The sequence below is a fragment of the Chelonia mydas genome, chromosome 3 (assembly GCF_015237465.2).
Source record: "Chelonia mydas isolate rCheMyd1 chromosome 3, rCheMyd1.pri.v2, whole genome shotgun sequence".
In the NCBI taxonomy this organism is placed as follows: Eukaryota; Metazoa; Chordata; order Testudines; family Cheloniidae; genus Chelonia; species Chelonia mydas.
Window position 1 is genome coordinate 129,152,241 of NC_057851.1, and position 23,752 is coordinate 129,175,992.

At 41.5% G+C, this 23,752-nt stretch overlaps 2 long non-coding RNA genes across 2 annotated transcripts in view; one reads left to right on the forward strand and one right to left on the reverse strand.

Annotated features, from left to right (window-relative positions):
* Window positions 1-23,752, reverse strand: part of LOC122465125 — a 212,411-nt gene that overhangs the window by 175,321 nt on the left and 13,338 nt on the right. The window lies entirely within an intron of this gene.
* Window positions 6,942-22,635, forward strand: LOC122465126. The gene is made up of 3 exons (XR_006289710.1): window positions 6,942-7,040; window positions 14,318-14,483; window positions 22,159-22,635. It is a non-coding gene; the product is annotated as an uncharacterized LOC122465126 (long non-coding RNA).

Below are 23,752 nucleotides of genomic sequence, written 5' to 3' on the forward strand. Positions count from 1 at the left end.
TTTTAAACACCTTGAACCTACCCTTCCCCTTTTTACGCTTCTGACACTGCCTTATATTTGTTTCTCTGTTTAGTACTACAGAGCTATGACCTTTGAAGGAGGATTCTGGGGGCCCTGCATAACCTGCTGAATGAATGGAAACCCAGACCTAGATTCTCTTTTCCATAATTTTACAGGAGCTAATTTGCCAGAGTTCTAATCTCAACAACTCTGTGTAAAATGCCATAGGCCATGCTTATTCAGAACTGTAGCATTGTTACTCATCTACACACTCCAAATAGTTTTTGAAATATGATGATGATTTAGCATTGAGCTGTTCCATATTTCCCAAGCTAAACTACCAGGTTCAGCAGTATGTCTCCTATTATTGCTGATTTAAGAATATATTCTCTATGAAGGAGGAGTGACTGTTTTTATTCCCTTCTGATATCCTTCCTTTGTGCAAATATACATGTATTAGACACCTGTGGCTAGATTATTCATTATCACATGAATATTTCACAATACATTTACTGAAATGGATTCAGCCTTTCAAAAACAGCTCAAACATTTAAGTAACTGTTAGTCCCGGTTATGAACAACTCTTTTGTATACTCTCAGCAGTTACCCAAGATCTTATCAAGGCATGTGTACTTTCCATTAATTACTACTTGGAGCTAATTATCAATAACTCTACCATCATGCACATAACAACAGACCGGTAAAATATATTGCTCTCTTCTTTACTCTATTTTTAAAACTAAAATTAATACTTGCTGTCAACTGAAAAATCAAACTCTCCCTTAGGTGACTATAAAGTAAGGAGCACCGGAGTATCAGTTTGAATCCAAATTGTACATACAGAAGTGTTCATTTTTGGTCTTCCAATGTGGCCCTGCATATTGATAGGCCCACAAGTCTGATTTGACTGTCTTGTGGTGATTCAGCAAAACATGTATTCTTGTGTCAATATCAACTTAGAAGTTTTATCGAACAAAACCGTCTTTGAGTTATCCGAATGCTAATATTTTTAAAGTATGAAATTTCTTTGCAATGGTAACTCAGATCAAAATTAACAGCTTTTCCTCAAACACACATATAAATAGCTCACCTTTGAGCTGAGAACTAACACGATCAATTTAATCTCAAAAAGATAACTTTTGAGTGAATTTATAAATATTTGGAGCCAGAAGTCAAGCTTAGCCTCTGCAGCCTTGCCTATAGCTTGGCAATAAATATGGTAGAGGGGACCCAGTGTATCTGTACAGGTTTACATTTGGGGTGGAAGCTATTAGGTTCCCGGTACTGTAATTTATTGTATGGGTGGACCCGTCTGCCCATGCAGAACCCACTGGTGTCAATGGGGCTCCATACCGTTGTGGGAGTCCACCCGTATGGAACACATGCACCGGATTGAATTTGACACTGAGTGAAGCTATATGTGCTCTAGAGAGGGAGTTATTCGGACCAGTGGCACCTCAGAAACTTGTTTCCTTTTATGCACTTATCAAACCTTAAGCTGCTCCGCAGAAATGTCTTGTTTATAAGGTCATGTCTGTGCTATAAACTTTCTTTGACACCAGTTATGTCAGCATACACCTGCCAAAGTTAATATATCGCTCATATGTGACCATACTTGGCTGCTTGCATCTGTGCTACGTGCACTCACCAGGAGTTCTTGTGTCAATGCAAAGTGTGCACTACAGGTAGGCATTCCAGTGTGCCAAGTGCCACCGTCAGGCATGATGCCTTTTGGGAAATTTTTGCAATGTGTCATGGGATAGACAAGACTCACCCAGGGATGTGTGGGAGCTAGGGGTCAAGTGCCCAGCAAACAGTTTTCTCCATCCCATAATGCCATCCACATCCCACAATTTTCATGCCTTTCTTTGTAAATCACACAAACCAGTGCAGCACTTTTCGGTGTCCACTATCTCTGACAGAAGCATGGCACCTGCAGAGCACTGCACTATTCCCATGAATGTTGCAAATACCAGATGCACGATCCCCCAGTATTTGTAGACCTGAAGGAAGCACCGCAACACTGGGGGACCTGATGATTTATTTGAGGATAGCTTTCTGAGGGACATAGCAAAAAACAATTCAAGGTTGTTGGTGGCATTCATGGATCAGCTGCAGATGGTGGAGTGCTACTTCTGGGCCTGAGAAATGAGCACTGATTGGTGGGATTGCATCAAAATGCAGGTTTAGGATGACAAGCAGTAGCTGCAAAACTTTTGGATGTACAAGGCCACGTTTCCAGATCCATGTGCTGAGTTCACCCCAGCCCTCCAGCACAGGGACCTCAGAATGAGAGCTGCACTGACAGTGGAGAAGTGAGTGGTGATAGCACTCTGGAAGCCTGCTGTCTGGATTGGCTCACGAACGTGAGTGCCAACCTCAGGGCAGGCTGTTACAAACCAGAGTATGAACCCCAAACTGGTTGTGATTTCCATACTTAGATTTTACCAAACAAATGTCAAGTGTGAATGCTTGAAGCACTAAAACAGCTTTAATGGATACTTCTGCCTATCTTACCACCCAGGCAAACTTGCCTTTGTGATAGATGGTCCTTTACACCAAAAATCAGAACAATATTCAGGTTACTTCCAGTCCCAAAGGATGAGTCACTTACCCCAGGTTGATTGTACCTCAGATCACACACCAAAGACAATGCTTGTAGCCAATCCTATAATAAACTCTCTACAGATTTATTAACTAAGAAAAGAAATGAGTTATTTACAAGGTTAAAGCAAGGGACCATACACAGACAAATGAGTTAGTCTATGGTTTCAAAAAGTAATTGCAGCTGCTGTAATGTGCTAGCTCTGTGTGTTCTTTAGGGCTAACCCAAGCCGAATAGCCAGGGGATCCCTTGCTTATGCTTAGAAGTCTTGCCCTCTCCCTGATGTCCAAGCAGCATAGGGATAAACAATTTCTTCTTGACAGGGATTTTTATTCCAACCACCCAGAGTTAAAGCTTTGATGAGATGAGTGTTTGTGCATTCTCCTCTTTAGGGATGTGGGGGGAGCAATCAACAAAGTCTTTTGTCCACTGAAGTTTCACAATGGCTTGTCTGGTGTCTATGGGCCTTCTTTTGCTGCATAGGAGATGACACCTTTGTTGGTAAACTAGAATTTCACACTTGGTAAAGCTTCTCTCCTGACTGGGGAGATTTCCAGTTTTAAAGCAAAAAGTTTTTATAGTTACCAACCAAACAGTTAAGTATTACCTTATAACATGGGGTACAGATGTTATAAGTGAGATTAATATATGCAGCATCCTACAAACAATTTATAAAGTTTAAACACTACACATATTCTTATAACTCTACTATCTACTTTAACAAGACTAACACACAGGTGAGCCAGACTAGTTTCCAGCTATACATCTGTCAATGTTCAGTGAGGCCTATGAGCCTGGGAATGAGCTGGCAGCTGGTCTGCCAGTGTAACACCTGCAACCCTGGATTGGTAAGTGGGAAATCATTCTGGAGTTGGAAAATCCAGAGTGAGGGGCGTTGTCATGCAAGTGAGTAGAGCCATTAATTGTTTCCTGCTATGCAGGAGTGTGACTCTTGGCCATGTGCAGGACATAGTGGATGGATGCAGCTGTTGGGTTCCCAAACTGTGGTGGAGCAATAGACAGTAGGTATATCCTGATTTTGCCACTAGCGCACGTTTCTCACCGAGCACATTAACAGAAAGGGCTACTTTTCTTTGGTTATGCAAGCACTGGTGGATCACCAGGGACACCTCACCCATTTCAATATGAGCTGGTCAGAGAAGGTGCATGATACTCTTATCTGTAAGAATACAGTCCTGTTCTGAACACAGCATTTCCCAACCAGCATTTACCATTGGCAATACTGAATATGAAATGGCAATAGTGGATTCTGGGGACCCAGCCTACCTCTTGTTCCCCTGGACCATGAAGCCGTACACTGTCCACCTTGACAGTACCAAGGAAAGATTCAACTACTGTCTCAGCGGGCATACAATGACAGTTGAATGAGTTTTTGGTAGACTGAAGGGACACTGGTGGTGTCACTAGATTGGATCTCAGTGGAAAATAATATCCCAATGGTTATAGCTGCCAGTTGTATAATATCTGTGGGGAGAAAAGGGGAAAGCTGCTACCAGAATGGAGGGGCTGCATGCTGACTTTGAAAAGCCAGTCACAAGGGCTATTAAAAGAGCTCAGCATAAAGCTATACAGCTGAGAGAAGCTTTGAAAGAGCATTTTAATGGGCAGCCACAATGGTGTTCTCTGGGTCTGGAGCTGATTCCTGTCATACCCCTTTGCCTGTATCCCCCATGTAATTTGTCTGTAGCTGTCCATATTTCTATGGCTGGTTCACAGATGTGCTTGCACAGCCTCTTCTCCTCACAGGCCGAGGAGATCCAGCACCTCCTGTCTCCTCCAGGCAGCAGCACGTCTAGTGCCTGAAGCCAGCACAGTCAGTTGGGCAGTGCATACAACAAGGGATCACTGCTAGATGTGCTTGCCAAGGTGGGCAACCGAGAAAAGGCATTTCAAAAATATATGGGTGGGGCTTAAAATGGGGATGGTTTCTGGTCTCCGTGATCCCAGAGCAGTGGAATTCACAATTGTTACCTGACTGGTCACTTTCACAGGGAATGGGACATTGTGGCACAGCCGCTGGAGGACTGTTAGGGTAGACCCAGGTCGCACTGTGTCTACATTCACACTGTGACCTCAGTAGGTCAATCATGGCTTCATACCATTCGGGGAGGTGGTTTTACTGTTTTGCTATAATGGGCTGCTTACTTTAGATGGAGATAGTTTTCACTGTAGACACATGCAAAAACAAGTTGTTGCAAGGTGATTTACATCAGCCTAACATTGTGGTGTGGGCCAGGCCTTAGTTCAGTTTTGAATGATTTAAGGCCTGATCCTGCAAATATTTATGCATACACTTGGGTAGCCTCATTTAGCTCAGTAGGCTTACTCACGTGCATTCTGTTAAGTGTATGTGTTAGCTGCTTGTAGCATTGGGGATATGCTGTCTATAGCTTCTGCGTAAGTTTCTACTGTTGTTGCCTTTTACATCGAAGCCTTTGGGATTTGAGGGTTTGATCTATTTGAGCTCAGTACTTTTAATTGAGGGCATGGGGGCAACCAATCTACTGCTTAAACAAACATTGTATCCTATGTTGGAGAGAAGAAGTCAAATAATGTGGTTAAAAACAGGCTCCCAAAAGAAGGAGGAGGAGGAGGGAAGAACACTGTGGTATGTTAGTAAATGTGCCCAATTAAGAGACAGGCACAAGGGATCGATACCAAGAATAAACTGGAACATTTGACTTTTGTAAACCATTTATCTGTACCTAGGAGCTCTCATGCTCACTGTAAATTGCATATTTCTGGTTATATCTGATTGCTTACTTCGCTGAAAGAAAAACATAAAGATTTTTAGGCAAATTAAGCCCTGGTGTAAACAGGAGTAGCTACACTGACTGCAGTGGTATAATCCCTTCCCTATACCAGGATTGAAGTTGGCCCCTTTACCGTCTAACAAATCAGTTCTAAGACCCTTTACTGAATTCCTGCAACAAGTAAAGAGGAAGACGTTCTTTGTCTACATAAGAATATTGTACTAATGTAGCTAAATTATTTTAGAAACTGACTCACTTTAAATCAGTGCAACCTCCGTACATGGGGCTTTTATTTCAGTTTAAGTGTCTTAAATCGATTTAGCTTAAGACGGTAAGGAATCAATTTAAGCTAACTTAATATAACACAGTCTTAACCCAAAATGAAAGCAAGGGGGGTTGCATTGATTTTACCCAAGTACGTTTCTAAAACGATTTACTTAAATCAAATCAATTGTGTAGACAAGGCCATAAAGTGAAGAGGTATTTTTTTAGCTACATCAGTGGGTTTCCACTGTGTGTATCTGAAGGGATTGAGTTGGACTGTTCCTCTCAATGAATACAAGAGTGTAGTGTCTGTACAGCTATCTAACTGAAGGTATTTCTAAAGGGCTTATTGCTGTGGTATCCAAGCGCTGCACAGCAATTAGAGTACTGAGCATGTCCCCAAGGGCAGTTCTTATGGCAATGTTTTCAGTTTTCTTCCTTTCCTGGTGTGCATACCTTGTGCTGTGGGTTGCTACTGGGTTTGGTGATACGTTGCTAATTTAAAATTCTGTCTTTTTCTCTAAAGCACCCAAGGAATAAGTGCTTAAACCAATTCACACAACCAGTGATCTGTGCATGGAGCTGTGTTGCTGGGTATGGGATAACTGTGCTGGTGACGTTTTAGATTAATATCACTGCTGCATGATGGCAGCTGTCAGGTTTGCAATAGTATGTCTACATCTGGCCTGCTATGTCCTCCTTTCCTTTCTTTTCTGTGGCTTGTTTTTCTTTCCTCTTTGCTTTGGTTCCCTGTCTCTGAGTTGAAAACTACTATTTTGTTATGATTAATGTGCCATTTTTCTCCTTACTGTAATTTTTTCATTCATACTGTAAACATACTTAACAAAATCCCTCTCTCTTCTAAGTATTCAAAATAAAGCTGCAGGGTCCTTTACTCCTAGTGAAACTGTTGGTAATTGATTAATTATGGCCCAATCCAACAAATGCTGCTATTAGTGTTTGTAAGATTGAGCTTTTAGAACTTTTAACTGTATTTTTCTCTGTCCTTTGTTCTGCCTTATTTCTTTGCTGCATAATAAATTCTACGACCAATATAGGAAGTAACTTCTTATGTACTGTGACTGGGCAAGGCCAGATGGCAACAGTAAAGTAGTGAGGAACAGGTATGTTAGCCCCAGGCTAAACAAATCCCTGGTACCATGGTAACCAAATGGCAGTTGCTCAAGGTTAATCAAGACACCTGGGGCCAATTAAGATCCTTCTAGAAAGCAGTGGAGATAGCTAGGTTGATTGGGACACCTGAAGCCAATCAAGGGCTGGCTGGAACTAGTTAAAAGCCTCCCAGTCAGTCAGTCAGGAGCTGTAGGAGGATGCTGTGCTGTTGGAGGAACTAAGCAATACAAATCTGTATCTGACACAAGGAAGGAGGCCCTGAGGTAATGGTGAAGGAGATATTGAGAGGGGGCTGCTGTGGGGAAGTGGCCCAGGGAATTGTACATATCCTATTTCCAAAAAGTCAGCTACCATAGCTGCTACTATTAGGGTCCCTGGCCTGGAGTAGAAGGTAGGCCTGGGCTCCCCACTCCCTTCCCTGATTAATCATGGAGACTGGGAGATAACAGAGACTGTGCAAGGAAGGGTTGCTTCTCCTCACCTCCCTTGCTGGCTTATGATGAAAATGGCTCAGTAAGCTGTGACCATTGCCTCTTGAGAGAGAAGGGCTACGTGGAGGGTCACACTGAGCCCCTGAGGCTTGTGCAATCTGCCAGGAAATTTGGGACCCATGGAGACAAGGACAGAGCTTTGTCACAGTACCAATCGGAGCACACGCATTCAACTAAAATGAAGTAAATTCTCTTCCACTTTGCCTCATGAGCTTAGTGCTCTATACACCCTTCTTTTTTGGTATGGTGCTTCCAGTAGTGCTCCTCAAAGTATTCAAATCAAAGGACAATATGTGCCTTTTTTTTTCTTTATTAGAGGGTTTCCCAGTAGCGGGTAATGAGATACAACCAGAGTGGCTCCATAACAAAAATGAATGGTGTGGTCAAAGCAGTGCACAATAGTTAACCAACAGATATGTTAGTGTAGCACGTAACCCACTTTGATGCATTAATTTCTCCACTGTGGGATGGAACTTTGCCAGTTTTGTGGATTGTTCTAGTAAAGGATAAAGTGCTGAAGTGCACAGGTACAGTGGGGTTGAATTAAAGCTACTCTAACGTCCCCAGGCTCAGCTGTAACACTATTTTAACTTTTTGTTGTCTAATTTCCCCTTGAGTTTTTTCATTTCATCACTCTCTTCATTAGTTTCTGTTTTTCATAGAAACAACCAGAGGTCCTTTGGCATTCTTTACATACCTCTAGGTAGCTCTGTGACCCTGCCAGTGCCCCTTAAAGTTAATTGTAAAATGCTAGTGCACAAAGCCTGTGAACAATAACTACTTTCAAAACTCAGCATGTAGTCTCCAAATGATTAAACGGGCTTATTCTAATACAAAGGCTAGCGATAAATCCTGGCAAACTATTGGAAATGGGTCTAATGAGTCTCCCAACTCTGCCACGTACCAAACTCATGTTAATGGTGTCTTATTGTGCATCCATATGCTGGATGTCAGAACAGAAAACTTAATACAATTAATACCTACTCCATTTTGCAATAATATGCATTGGAGTCTGTAAACATTGCTACTTAGAGAGCGTATGTCTATTAATATACAGAACACAACCCCAGGTCCAATACTCACGTCTCCTTTCAACAGAGCTTGCTGGGCTGCCTTTCTGTAGGTTTACAGGGGAGCAAGAATTGGGATGGCCATCCTTGCTGATGTGCTCCAGCAACAGCATGGGAATGTATGGAATTTCTCCAGAATGTGAATAGCCAGCTGTATTTTTCCCCTATATGCTTAACTTTTTTTTAATTAATGCCATTTTTCTAAATAAAAATACATCAAGCTATCTAAATCACTTTGACATTTGAAAACTCAAATATGTAAACAAAATAATAATCTTAGCAAATTTTACAGTAATTACTTCAGAACCTTCCAAATAGCAACCCCTCTTACCCAGACTGCAGCATGTACGGTGTGCCACATTTTAGTCAATTTACCCTTGGAGTTCCTGCTGTGAGGAGCACAGAGCAGCACTGCACCAGAGAGAGGAAATATCCCTCACTGTATCCTGTCTTTAATAGTTTCTACAGAGTCCACATAGAGATGAAAGATTCTCATCCCATACAAACTGTGAAGGAATGGGAGGGATTGGAGAAGGGATTTGTCTGGCACAGACATTTTCAGCAGAGAAAGAAATTCTACCCAACAGCAGTAGTGCTCTGGAGCTTGGCTTAGTGGTCCAAAATATTTAGTCTTGCTGGAGCAACAGGCTCAAATCTGGGCAAGGTTTATTTAGCCCTTCATCCATCCTCCAGGTAGATAAAGCGAATCTTATGTTTACTGTCCAAACACCAGACAAGACATTACAGCTGAAGTCCTGTCTGCAACGTGTGACTGTTAAAGCATAGGGGTTGTCACTGTATAAACTTTGCCCTTCTTCTATTCTGTTATGTAGCACCAGGAGTGATGCTTGGGTTCCTTGTTCCACCACAAAAGGCACTGCAGTTCAATAGTGCTGGATTTATAATATAATTGTGGTGATGTAACATTTATATATTGCTTCATAAGTTCGTAGATTTGTATTGCACTATCCAGGCAGAATAAAGGCATTTCTGTCCCAAGTAGTTAGTCTAACCACCCAGAATGACAGGGTACTTCAGCATGTGCCAACCTTTTAAAGTACTGGAGTAGTCTCGCTGAAGTCATTGGGATTACTGATGTATTTACGTACCTTGCTGAATCAGGTTGCAGTACAGTGTGACATGATGAAGGGAGAGACTACAACAGAGAAGGAAGTGTGAACTCAGTAAATCCTGTTCACATCAGCAGGATAGCTGTTGTCAGTACTGGTTGTGAGTGAGGGCAGGTCTCATGTCCGCAATACAGTGGGTATTCTGATTGGCAGAAACAGGGTGTGGATCACTCGATAAATTGCGCTGTTCTGTTCATTCCTGAAGCATCCGGCATAGGCCATTGTCAGAAGACAGGGTACTGTCTAGGTAGACCATTGGTCTGATCTAGTATGGCCATTCTAATGTTCTTATGTTAATATAGTTTAAAACAAATAAATTGCTTTGTTTCATACAAAAACATTTTTCCATTAGCCATATTGTTAATCTCATCTAAGCTGCTAAACATGCAAAAAGAAAGTGCTAAACAAGAATGGGGGAGATGAAGGGAGAACATTTAAAAAAGGGTACTAATTATTATAATCTAGGTTTTGTGTATAACCTTACTCAATGAATTTGAGTTTACCTTTTGAGTTTTAAAGCAAGATGAGGGAGTGGTGAGCTCACTTGAAGCAATCCCACTTCCCCTCCCCGGTCTCAAACATCAGCAAACTAAAACAAATGAAAAAAGAAAAGGAGTACTTGTGGCACTTTAGAGACTAACAATTTATTTGAGCATAAGCTTTCGTGAGCTACAGCTCACTTGTAACAAAGAATAACACAGCTGCTACTCTAAAACAAATGAGTTTTGCCCACTTCTCAGGCCAGTCAGTGGGCTGCTGTGTGATACACTAAGACCACATTACTTGTCACCAGAAATATGTGATACTGAAACTTGACATGGCACTGCTGATGCTAAGTTAGCACCAAAATAAGCTCCTCTTCTGTCTCTTTCATGTAAACTACTGTGCTATCTTTTGAATATCAAAGTATTCTAATTTACATCTCTCTTTGGTGCCAGGCAGGCCTTATGTTGGTGATCATACTTTTTTTCCAAGGGCAAAGGAGGAGTGGCAGAGACAGCATCTTCCTGTTACTGATAGAAACATTAAAGATGTTTCCTCCATGCATGAAGAGTTCAGGGAAATCAAGTCACTCCAGAAGTGACCTATATTTAGAAGTTCGATTATGACTGAACGTCGTGCATAACAGGGAGGAAAGGAAGAGTAGAAGAAACTGCAACCCCATCAAAAGATCATTTAGGCATTTCAAAATTAGCTGGGGACTAATCAGGTTAGCTGAGATGAAGATCAGAATGGGGATGGTCCCTTAGTGTCCCCAATACAAAATATAATTAGACAATCTATTTATAATTTCTCATGTGAATTACATGTGGTGCATCCGTGGGGGAAGGAGAAGAGGTACACTGGTAATGTGAAATTCCATTTCCTGGGACACTTCACTTTTGATTCAGTTTATACCCCCTTTAGATTTTGATTGAATTTTGCCTAATATAGTGGCAGTTGGATTGCTTGTGTCCTTTATTTTAAAAAGTATTTGTGTATATGACCCATCAACGTGTAAGTGTGTGGGGAAACAATGAAGACCCAGAACTTTTAATAAAGTCCAAATTAATAATAGCTAAATTAATGTGAATAACAACTCTGCAAACAATACAGCCTCCAACCCACTCCTGGGGAAAGTTCTTCCCCTTCTCTTGACATGCGTAGCATGCCCCTGTAATCTGGATGGCTTTATACTCACTGGGCACCCAAATGGGTTTGTAGGCATAGCCATCTTGTCTTAAGTCAACCAAATGCACATTCCACCATAATCCTGCAACTGTTCAGTATGTAATTAAACCGTCACCTGCCAGGTGCTCTGCAATCAGGGTACAGTTTCATGAGCCAGAACCTGCATAATCAGCAAGTAGTCTCCTTTCTGGTTGACACATCCATGTGTACCTTGTTACGGGGTGGACAATAGGCATGTGTGGGCCATCAATGGTCCTAACACAATTCAGGAGCCCTCTTCTCTCAAAGCCAGCTTTATTTTGAGGACATTAACAACCTTCACCACCTGTGGGTAAACTACAGCAATAATTGCCTCACAAACTTCCAACACCACAGGACCAACAGCTGATTTGCCATCATGAAACTAGTTAGCTACTGACCTGTAGTAGTCTGGGGTAGAAAGTGTCCACAGTGCAATAGCAACCTGCTTCTGGACCTGTCTGGCCTCCCTCTTCTGGGTGTCCGGGCTTTTGGATCAGAGAGGGTATATCCTTTCTGGAACCCCATCTACATCAGAAACCTGCAAAGAAAAACCTCTGCCCTTGGGGCACTTTTTTTTTTTTTTTTAAATCTAGTACTCTCACTTGGCCACCTAAGACAACAGACTTTAGCCTCTAGCATCAGTCAACATCCCTGCTAGCCTGCGCACAAGTTAACAGCATCCATATCAGAGACAGTCTGTGAGGGGTATCATTCCCTATTCTATTCAGAGTCAGATCTGCTGACGTTACAGACTAGAAGTAAGTAGTAATAAAACTTTATTAGTCCTGCAGAGCCAAAACAGTTAGGAGAGTGAATTGGATTATCATCTGGGTCAGACATCACCAGCAAATTGGCTAATTCCCAGATGCTGAATTATCTATTACTAGTAGTGATGCAATGAGCCTAAAAAACCAAATCAGGTATAGAAAATCAAGCTGTGAATTTCTGTGGCTGGAAGTTCAAAAAATATCTCTTACATTTGACCTGGTGTCACTATGACAGAATAAATGTGGAACTCCATGTTGCCAGTTTTACAAAGTTACCTTCCAGAGTAGATGTGCATGAAAATAAAGGAGTTTTAATAAGGGCACTTCAGGTTCTTGTTATAGGGTTTTCCCCCTTTTTTTCTGCAGATGTTTTAAAGTTCTACGGCTGTTGGCTTTTTGTAGTTTTATCTTTATTTTCACTCATTTTAAAATCGAGTACTGTCAAATCCTGTTCACCTTATTTGCATAAAGCTCCTATTGCAGACAATGGGGATTTTGCATCGGTGATCATTTTGTTAATATACTAGCTTACCCTAATACTACCTAATACTTGGGCCCTTTGGACGCTACCACAATATATATATTTACTACAGATAATCATGAGCGGAGAAAGTGTGTCACAACATTAATGGGAGCTGTTCATGAAAAAGTCACATAGGATTTGGTCTGATAAACAGTGGCATTATCATCATTCCCTAGTTAAAGTTACCATTGATAATCTGTGTAATTATTGTACATTCCTTTGTCTTAATATTGATTTTGTATTTCATTTTAATATAATATTTGGTTAAAGTTAGAAATAAGGTCTGGATGCTGTACAGCCTGTCAGATCTAAATTCTACATCAAGGTCCCTGGCTTGATGCCATATGGCCCTGCTTGGTCAAACTGAGGAGCTCCACAGGCAGCGCCCTTCTCCTGCACTTCCAGCACTAGAGGACATCAGTGAGAAACCAGAGGAAGCTCCTACAAGGCTCTAAAATGTCCACACAGCATTTTTATGAATTGAGGCAATACCACAGGGGAGATTCTCTGCATCTTCAAAACCTGGGGAATTAGCTCTATGAGCTACTGCATGTTGTCGATATGCATGTTGGTTACAAATATGGAACCTCAATCACGGATCATGTGTGGTGGGGGGACGAGAGGAAAAACCCAAACAAGGCTCATCTTTATTACTGGTATCAGAAGGAATTTATTGAATTTTGCCATAGTAGCACAATTGGTGCCAAAAACCAGATTAAGAGTAGTTCCGAAGAGGATTAATTCTATTTTAGTAGAGAAACTGAACATTTCAGGTTACAAAACGTTAAATTTAACAATAGTTGAAAGCTAGAATTCCATTTGTATAGTGGAGGATGACCAAGTGCTATCAGCAATTCTGTGTTAAAGCAGTAGCTTTGATTTTATGGGGGCTATTTTAATTCCCTTTCACTGGTGACAAAATACATTGTAGGGAATATAGAAATCCTGTGCGATTATCTCTTACTGCACAACAAAGCAGCTGGTACAGCATATATTTTTCAGTTTTATGGTGTGTGTGAAATTATAGCCAAATCATCCATATATAGTGTAAATGAATGAAAAATTAAATAAGATAAATAACTTACTGGTTTTTTCTCCAGCATTTAATATAACCAAAAGTGGCAGAGGTGTAGCTGTATCTGGCATAGATATAAAAAGATCTTCATGTTAGGATGGTTTGTAATCTTTTCTTCCTCCTTCCTGGTCACACTTTATAACCAGAGACTATCAAAGCTAGCTTTTTTTAAATTTATCTTTAAAGTCAAATGGCCTGTTGCCAACACCTGAGCTGAACAAAATCCAATACATTTATTTTTGCTTAATATTTCAACATAAGTCTGTTCAAAGTAATGGTAAATTAGAGTTGTGAAGAGCCCATATGGCCACAAAGTTTGAAGCAAACATAAAGGTGGAGAAAGAAGACACACCACTCCATTAACATTGCTGTAATGATGTGCATTCACCCCCAGAAGCCCCCTCATGTCAAGATAAAGAATTACAGGAGTTCTGCCTCTCTAGCACCTTCTGGTGGCCTGACTCTGCAGTGGTCTACCACTTCCAAGGCCTAGCCCTCTGGCCAGGTCTGCTCTCAGTCCAGTTCCTTTCTGGGGTTAACAGAAAAATTAAATCTCAGCTCAAAATAGGAATCTAAATGTTAAAGTTCAAAATATAAACTCTAGTCCTTCACAGAGATCCAAGGCCAATGTTGTCAAGGTTAGACCCCCGACTCAGCCAGGTTACTTGTATTAGGGCAGGGAAAGCAAGCTTTCCCTCTCTAGGCTTCACCCAGAACGGCCCCTACTAGAAGCAGACATGCCAGCCATTTTTATGTGGCCTGCTGGGCTCTGATTTGTCTTTCTGCTTCCAGCCCTTCTAGATGCCAGAGGACAAATTCCCGGCAGCTGATCCTGGGAGGACTGTCTAGGCAACCCCTGGAGGTCTGAAGCAACTGCTCTTCCTTTCCAGCAGGAGACCTTTTCAGGATGCAGCATGGCAAGGCAGCAGGGCCTCCGGCAGGGAGCAACAAATGCCTGGTACACTCCATCACAATTGCTTTATCCAGTCCTCTGATAATTGTAAAACTGATGGTATTGGTTCATAGAGTTTAAGGCCAGAATGGACCAACAGATCATGTAGTCTGACCTCCTACATATCACAGACCACCAACACCTGCACACTAAACTCCCAAACCGAAATTAGATCAACATATTACAGCCCACAGGAAACTAGATTATTATGTGCCTTGGGCAGAACAGAAGGGACCAGAATACACCAATCAATGCCTGAGGCCACAGTGATGTCATGAAACTGATTAAGTGAGAGATTCCCAGATAATCCCGGCATGGGACCCACACTCCATGCTGCAGAGGAAGCCAAAAAAAAATTTCCCCCCACGATCACTGCCAACCTGACATAGGGGGAAATTCTTTCCCAGCCCTACATACAGCATGGGAATCAGATCCTGAACATGTGAGCAAAGACCCAGCCAGCTAAACACCTGAGAGAGAGAATATTTGGTGTTGCCTCAGAGCACGGGCCCTTCCCCATCCAGTGTCCTATCTCCGATGCTTCAGAGGAAGGAGGGGGGAAAGACTACACTGGGGAGGAGAGATCAAGGGATCAAGCCCTGACCCCCATAGGTGACTGGCTGAAGCCTTGAAGAATAAGTTTTAGGAATGTAAGACAAACAGGAAGGGACCCCCAAGGCTGCTGAGCCCTGTCCCCTACCATCACAAGCAACCCCATCAAACAATCCCACTCATGAATTGTCCAACTCTCTTAAAACTATTTAAGTTTTTTGTCCCCAAACTCCTAATGGGAGGCTGTTCCAAAACCTCACTCCTCTGATGGATAGAAATCTTATTTTCTTCCTAGATTTGTTCATGGCTAGTTTATACCCATTTGTTCTGGCGGCAGCATTGTCCTTTACCTCTTCACCCTCCCTGATGTTTACCGTCCAATGTAGATAGAGAAAATAATCAGATCCTCTCTGTGCCTTCTTTTTTGCTAGGCTAAACAAGCCAAGCTCTGCCAGTCTCATCTCATAAAATAGGCCCTTCATTCCCTTGATTATGACAGTAGCTCTTCTCAGCACCTGTTCCAGTCTGAAGTGATCATTTTTTGAACATGGGTGACCAGAACTGTACACAGTATTCCAGATGAGGTCTTACCAGAATCTTGTACAGTAGCATTAATACTTGTCTGTCTCTACTGGAAATGTCCCATCCTAGGTATTTGCATTTACTCTTTTTGCAGCTACAGCATATTGCTGGCTCATTATCATCCTATGCTTGACCAGCACACCCAAGTCTTTCTCCTCCTCTGTCATTTCCAACTGATGAGCCCCCAGCTTGTAGCAGAAATTTTTATTATTAGACCCTAAAGTGATCCCATTTCTGTTGCTCCAGTCTTCAAGGTCATCCAGATCTTCTGGTATAATACTCTGATCCTCCTCTGTATTGACAATGCCTCCCAACTTTGTATCATCAGCAAATTTCATTAGCACACTCCTGCTTTTTTGCCAAGGACTTTAATAAAAATATTGAATAATATTGCTCCCAAGTCTGATCTGTGAGGAACTCCACTTGTAACCTCCCTCCAGACCAACAGTTCACCCTTCAGTACAACCCATTGCCTTCTCCCCTTTAGTTCCTTACCCACTGTGACAGGGTATATATACTCCTCACTTGCATGGAAGCAGTTAAGCAGCTACTTTAGGCTGAAGTGGCCCCGCCCCTCCTCACCTGGTAATCATGCCAGGATTGGAGGAGGCATTAAAAGGGGGGAACTTCTACTCTGATTGGGGCCAGCTGGAAGTCCTGGTGTGTGCCTGAAGATGGTGAGGCTGTGCTATCGGAGCAGGCCAGATGGAGGGCTGTGGCTGGCCCCCAGGTGAAATGAAGCTGAACTTAAAACTGATAATGGAGGTTGGGGGAAAAAGAGAGTTTCCTTTTAGCTATGAAGGAGAAGAAGCAGGGGATGAGCAATTGTCTCAGATCAGGGGGGAAAAAAACTAGATATTATCAGGATTTGAAGGAGGAGGAATACACAGAAATGAAAAACACAAAGAAGATAAAACCCAAACTCTATAATTATCAAATCGGTGATAGAAGATATGAAAATAGGAGATGTTAACCCCCTGAAAATGGGGGCATGGATAAAGCAAAGTGTGGATGATGTAAAAAGAGCCAAAAGAATGCAGGGTAGAGATATATTGATAGAATGTACACATAAAGGAACAAGCTGAAAAACTTCTTAAAACTGTAACCTTAGGGAAAATGAAAGGTACTTGTCAACTGCCTAATCTCCTGCTGGAAGCAAGAGTGCCACTAGGATTGTCTGAGGATGATATCTAAAAGAATTTAGGTGAAGATAAAGTATTGTTTAAATGGCTACTTAGTAGGAAAGAGGGAGAAAAACCATCATCTATGGCTGTATGTATAACACTTTTTTGTTTGGAACTTTTATTTTTTTTTCCAAATACAATAAATATACCAGATTCATCATAATATACAAAGTAAATTAAGAGTGTTAGGGTAAGGGGAGGGGAGGAAAGGGAACATATCTACCTTCAGGATCTATGTTAATCACAGACCTCTGAAAATCAGCCCAAATTACTCTGAATTTTTCAGGCATGCCACCTGTTCGTTAGCTGCAAGGTCAGCCATACCACTGAGCCAGGCATCAATATTTGGTGGGGATCAACTTTCCCATTTTTGCAGGATAAATTTTTTAGCAATCAAAGCTGCACGTTGGAACCATGCTGCCTTGTTATCAGGTAATCTCCAGGGATCAGGAATATATCAAAAAATGAAACTTAGGGGCAACGGCTCCAATATCAAATTGGCCCTTGGACCAACCTCATACCAGAAATTCTTGATACAGGAGCACTCCCAAAACATATGAGCTAATGTAGCCTGGAAGTTGGGTTACAGTATAAAAGCTTAATCCAAGCAATAAATTGCTCACCAAACCCAAATTTTGTTAACACATGAAAAAGGTAATCCCAGGCAATGTGGGCAAAGGCCTTTTCAGGTCATTTCAGCTAAAGAAATGACAGCTAAGGATTCTTTAGAATCTCTCGAAGAGGTAATAATATCAATCAGTTGATGCAAATTAGCTGAACCATGTCTATTACCAAGGAAACCCAACTGCTTTATCTGTATAAAACATGTGAGATACCTTTTGTCCAGTTGTATAGCAAGAGATTTAGCTAAAATCTTAGCATCAGAACTGATTAAAGAAATTGGTCTAATTACTACATGATCCCAGTTCTTTCTCAAGTGTAGGAATAACTGAAATTGCAGTTTCTCTTATAGCAGGTGGCATAGGCACTGATTCCCATGGAAAAAAATTAGTGGGTGCTTAGCACCCACCAGCAGCGAGGTCCTCCCATCTGCCAGTGGCCTCTCCGATCAACTCCTCTTTCTCCCTCCCTCCCAGCGCCTCCTGCCCGCCGCAATCAGCTGTTCTGTGGTGTTTAGGAGGTGCTAGGGGAGAGGGGGAGTAGCGGGGATGGGGCACACTTGGGCGAGGGGGTGGAACTGGGCGGGAAGAGGCAGGGTGGGGGTGCAGCGGGAGCAGGAAGAGGTGGGGGCGTGAGGGAAGGGGTGGGGTTGGGACAGGGCCTGGGGCAGAGTGGGAGGTTGAGCATCCCTGAGGCCAGGAGAAAGCCAGCACCTGTGGTAGGTGGAAGAGTTTACTTATTCCTGGCCTCATTGAACATATACAACAATCTAGCTGTTAAAGTTTCTGAGACCTGTTTGTAAAATTCAACTGGGAACCTGTCTGCATCAGGAGTTTTTCCAAACTTCATTTCTCTTATCGCCCGAGTCAGTTCCATGATTTCTAAAGGAGTATCTAAAAGTTTGTTTTGAGCGTCAGAGATCTATAGCAGAGGCAATCCATTAAAAAAGTTATCTAGGGCATCTTTACTGATTCCTTCTTCAGCTAAGTATAGTGTAGAATAAAACTGTTGACATTGTGTATATTATTTATTGCTACTATCATGAAATAGTAGCAATCTTATATCTGTTAGCCTTTTCCTGAATCTGTATGCCAGCAGCTTGCCAGCTCTTTTGCCAGATTTCCAGTGGTTTTGCTTCAAACCGAATAAAGCAAACTCTGCCTTTTGGGACAGAATGTTGTTGATTTCATAGCTTAGATTGATGAGGGTATTGAGTTCCTTTGGGAGGGGGCAGAAGAATAGTCTACATCCAAAGCCTTAATTTCCTTTGCAAGAGAATCAATTCTGTGTTCTCTGGATAGAGCTTGTAGTGCACTCTACATCTTAGTTACGATGGTCTGTAGGGTGGAAACTGCACATTTAATTCCAACAGTATCTATGGCCACCTGTTGCAGCACTGCCATCAGCTGCATTCCATCAGGCTCAAGCACCATTTTGTTTGTAGAAGGCAGATCTCCATTTTTTTGAGTGCTTTCTGATTTGAAGAGGAAGTTGCAGAGCTAGAGGGCATCTTGGGGATTTCTGTTGTCAGGCGCAATATTTCTTGGTGTTGGATGGTGGGGCTTAGGGGGATGATGTTTGGGGATTCCCCCTGGGCAGAATTCAGGCAACATTTATCCACAGATCGCAGGATCTTCTGGTGTCCCCTGTACCCAATAACACGTAAAGGTGGGACACTTCCGGATAGGATCCAAATGGGGTCTCAATCTTCCTTTGTTAAACCATATATTTTTCCCACTCGCTCCCTACAATTGTCAAATATTTGGACATGGGGCAGCCATTTGTCAGGGAACAATGAGGTGCAGTAAATGTGGAGGAAATTACTCGTGTGAAATTCAGCAATTGCAGGAGAAAAGTACAGTGCAGTACATAAAGGATGTGCAGTCATAGAACAAGCTAGAGAAATTTAAAAAATTAAAATAATTCAAAAAGTATATGTGGAGGCTACCAAAAAGGTACCCACTGCAGACAACAGAAAAAGAAAAATACACAAGTAAGAGGAAAAAATGTACAGAAGCAGCAGAATACATTTCTCATCAGGGAAGAGAATATTAGAGGAATGGGAGATGATGTATTGTTTGTAAGTAAAAATAAGTTTGTGTTCATCATAGATGTAATTAATTGCACCTTGAAGACAGGGAAAAATGAAATGATTAAAATCATAGCAAAAGCAGCAGAAAAATATCTAAAGATAAACCACCTCTTGACAAACCGCATTCATGCAACTTTAAATGAAGGCAATAATACAGCTTAAATAATATAGTCTTAATGATCCTTAGCTGGAATGTGCATAGCTTAATAATGCATGGACAGGAATTTAAGAACCCCATCTTTCAAATGGAAAAAGGCATGATGTAATACGTGTGCAAGAAAAATGGCTAATACGTAAACTTGTGTTCAGTCTTCTGGGATATAATATACTCTGGAGGGATCAAGAGGCTACCAGGGGTAGGGCGTAATCTGTATATTTATAAAAGATGGATTTAGCTACATTGAAATGGATGTGCAGAAACTAAGTTTTGAATATAATACTATTGAGAATCCTATGCAGAACAAAAACACTTATATACAGAATTATAATGTTTATAATCCATGTAAAAAAGTAGTTATATTAGAACTAGAAAAATTAGTTAATGACAAAAATTCATAATTTGTGGAGAGTTTACTAGTCATAATGAGCTATGGGGAAGTAAGAAAACTGACCTAAATGGCAAATGCTTAGAACAATTTACTGATATGCATAACCTGGTAATCTAAATTTAATTTAGTGGATGGATCCTTTTTGGTTTTGGATCTGGGAATTACAACAAACAATATAGCTAGTAAATTTAGCTGGGAAATTCATAAAGATTATGGAATGGGAAGTGATCAGTTCCCTATGCTTATTGAATACCCAGGCTGAGGAAATATCAAAAATACAAAAAGTTTCTAGCTGAAATTTTCAAAAAGCTCATTAGGACCTTTTCAAAATTAAATGTGATTGAATAGTTATGCAGTAATGGTTCAATGCCAGGGCCAGCAGACTGTGGGTGCTCTGGCCAGCCACCCGGGGACTGCTGCCAGGAGCCTTGGACTGCAGCTGCCCTGGTCGGCCGCCCGGGGAATGCTGCCGGGGTCCACCGGAGCAGCAGCTGGTGTGGCTGTCCCCAGCGCCGCTCCAGCAGCTGGCTGGTGTAGCTGTCTCACGGGCCACCTGAGCAGCTGGCCCTGGAGCCAACTGCTTGGGTGGCTCTGGGGTCAGCCACACTGGCCCCTGCAGCGGTCACGGAGGTCACAGAATGTCACAGAATCTGTTACCTCCATGACAGACACGGAGCCCTAACTATCAGGGCCAAAAAATGGGAAAAGGAGATTTTTTTAAAAAAGAAAAATAGAGAGAACTAAACATTTTTAGTCATGGGAACTCAAATTACAGCTGGACAGCTATTCCCCCATTTGTGGGTTTGAACTGTATGGAAAAAACTGAGGGAAGGAAAAGCACACATTATGACCAATGAAATTTCTGAATTTATTTATGAAAAATGGGGCCATTTACTGGTCTATACAGATGGATCAAAAGTTGACAGCATGGGTAGAGTGGGAACAGCTGTGTTACTAGTCTTGGAATCCGGAAATCTACAAGGCTATCAAATTATGGGACCATTTTGATGGCTGAACTAATGGAGATAATGTTGGCACTAACTTGGATAAGAGCTGTACGACTAGCTGCAGCTGTAATTTTATCTAATTCCTTGTCACCCATAATGACAATCAGAACAGGGACTTCAGAAAGCAGAAACAATATAAGTGAAATAATGTTCCTAACTATGGAAGTAATGCAAGTAGGTATCTGTGTAACAATATCATGGATTTCAGCGCATATTGGAATACCTGGAAATGAGATGGCTGGCAAAGCAGCAAAACTTGCTCTAAAAAAATGAGGAGGAGGATATTAAGTTGACCTTAAGTAGACAAGAATTTAAAAGCATAGTCACAAAGGAGCTTGCGAAGGAATGGCAAGAACTATGCACTAAGGAAACAAACAGATGAAGGTTCTATGATGTATGCTCAAAAATAATACTATACTCCCCAGTCATGACAGGAAAAGTGAAGTAGTCATTTTTACAGTGTTAACAGGTCATTGTTCCTTAAATAATAAGTTAAATTTATTAAAAAGACATAAAGATGGGTTGTGTAATGTGTGCAAATCCAAAGAAACCACTGATCATGTCCTATGGCATTGTAGGCAATATTCTACCGAAAGTTTCTTTATGAAAAATGTAGTTGGCTTGGAATCAAAGATTTCTTTTCTCTAAAGGGACTAGTGAGCATGTCAAGGAAATGGAAGAGTGCAAAAAAAAGTCTTGCTGCTTTTCCTTACGAATAGTAGGCTGAGTAAAAGGATATAAAAACAATAAAACTTGGCTAAAAATAAATGAATGAAAGTAGCAGTTGTAACATCATGCGATGAGGCTGCTGCACTCAAAGACAAAGACGGGAGTAACCCCGGGAAGGGAACAGGCTGCATTGAGCTCCCCAGCCCTGAAGAGAGGGCTGACAGCCAGCAGAGCCTCTGCCCTCACAGAAGAGGAATGCGGATCCCCTGAGCTGAAAGGGGGGAAAACAGTGAGACTTGTACTGGAGACCCAGTAAACTCTGAAGTGGACTGTGCTACTCCCAGGGCCCTGTGAAGTAAAAGAGGCCCATACTCTGACAGGAGCTGCCTCACGTTTTGTTTGTTTGCTTCCTTTCTTTTTCTTCAGATTGCTGATTGTGGGCTGTTCTGTTTCACCTGGGACCCCGAGAGGAGAAGAAACATCCAAGAGGACTTGGCTGGAGGGTTGGGTGCTGGCCACTAGAATGACATACCTCCGTAGCACCCACTGGATCCATGATACCCACCTTGCAATTCTTGTACTAATCCCCATCTTGTCTAATTTAACTAATAATTTCTCATGTGGTACTGTGTCAAATGTTCTTAGTCCAAATATAGTAATCTACAAGGAAATGAGGTTAATCTAGCACAGCCTAACCTTGGGAAACCCATGTTGCATTACATCCCCTTTTCCATTTACCTGTATGAATTTAAATATTCATTCCTTCACCATTTGTTCCAAAGTTTTGCATAATATTGAAACTAGACTAACAGGTCTGTAATTGCCAGGATCACTCCCCTTCCCCCATTTCTTAAGCATAGGTACAATGTCAGCTAGTCTCCAGTCATATGGTACTACTGCCAAACTGAGAGATGTATTAAAATTCCTTTCTACCAGACTAGCAATCTCATGTGCCAGTTCTTTGTGTTCTAAGGTGGAAAATATCCAATCCCCCCAATTTGAGTGTATTAAACTCTGACTTTTTATTCCACTTCAGATGTGGTAATTTCCATTTTGACACCTATTCCCATCAGCCATCCTGCCTTCATATCCCTGTTCCATATTATCACGCTTATTGAAAACGCAGGCAAGGTATTCATTTAGTTTTGGGGCCATTATCTTTAATCTCTTCCCCATCCACACCACATAGCAGTCCAACGTCATCCTTTCCTATTTCTTTTTTTACTTATATAACTAAAATAACCTTTTATGTTAATTTCCTTGGCAAGAGCTAATTCAATTGACTTTTAGCAGTTCTCACTTAATTCCTACGTTTTCTAACCTCCAAGTTGTAGTTTTCTTTGCTGATCAAATGTTTTTTCCATTCCCTGTAGGTTTTCTTCTTACTACAATAACCCTTTTGAGTTGCTGTGTTCATCCAGCTGAGTCTGAAGCCTTTCCCTACCAGTTTTCCACCCTTGCTTGGGATGCAAATTACACATCGTTTTTGTATAGTTGATTTTTTTAAAAATTCCAAGACTTTTTTATTATTAATTTATCCTACAACACCTATGAGAGTGGTAGATAAGTCTGTTTAACTAATCTATTTCCAGGGCACCTGTCACTGTATAGTGTCTAGGCAACATGTATTATTATACCCATTTTACAGAGGCAGAGAGTACTGTGCTGCTAGTGAAATCAAAACAGTGGTGGTAGGGAAGAGACCTCTTCCTGGGGTAGACTGCCAGACAGTTCCCCCCACCCTCTAGACAAGCATTGTTTTTTAGTTTGCTTTTCTTAATGACCTTTTGTTATCATATTAGATGACATGGTCATGCATAAAATTTCTTTAGAGGGCCTCCTTAGAGAATCCCCACCATTTTTAGTTCCTTGGGAATTTTGCCTGGATCAAGATAGGAAAATCAGATATTATCTCTCTTGAGGTCCTTACAGACCTACATGTCTATGATTCCATGATTATCATCATTTATTATTTTATTACTACAGCACCTAGCAGCCTTAGTTGAAGGCTTTGAAATAT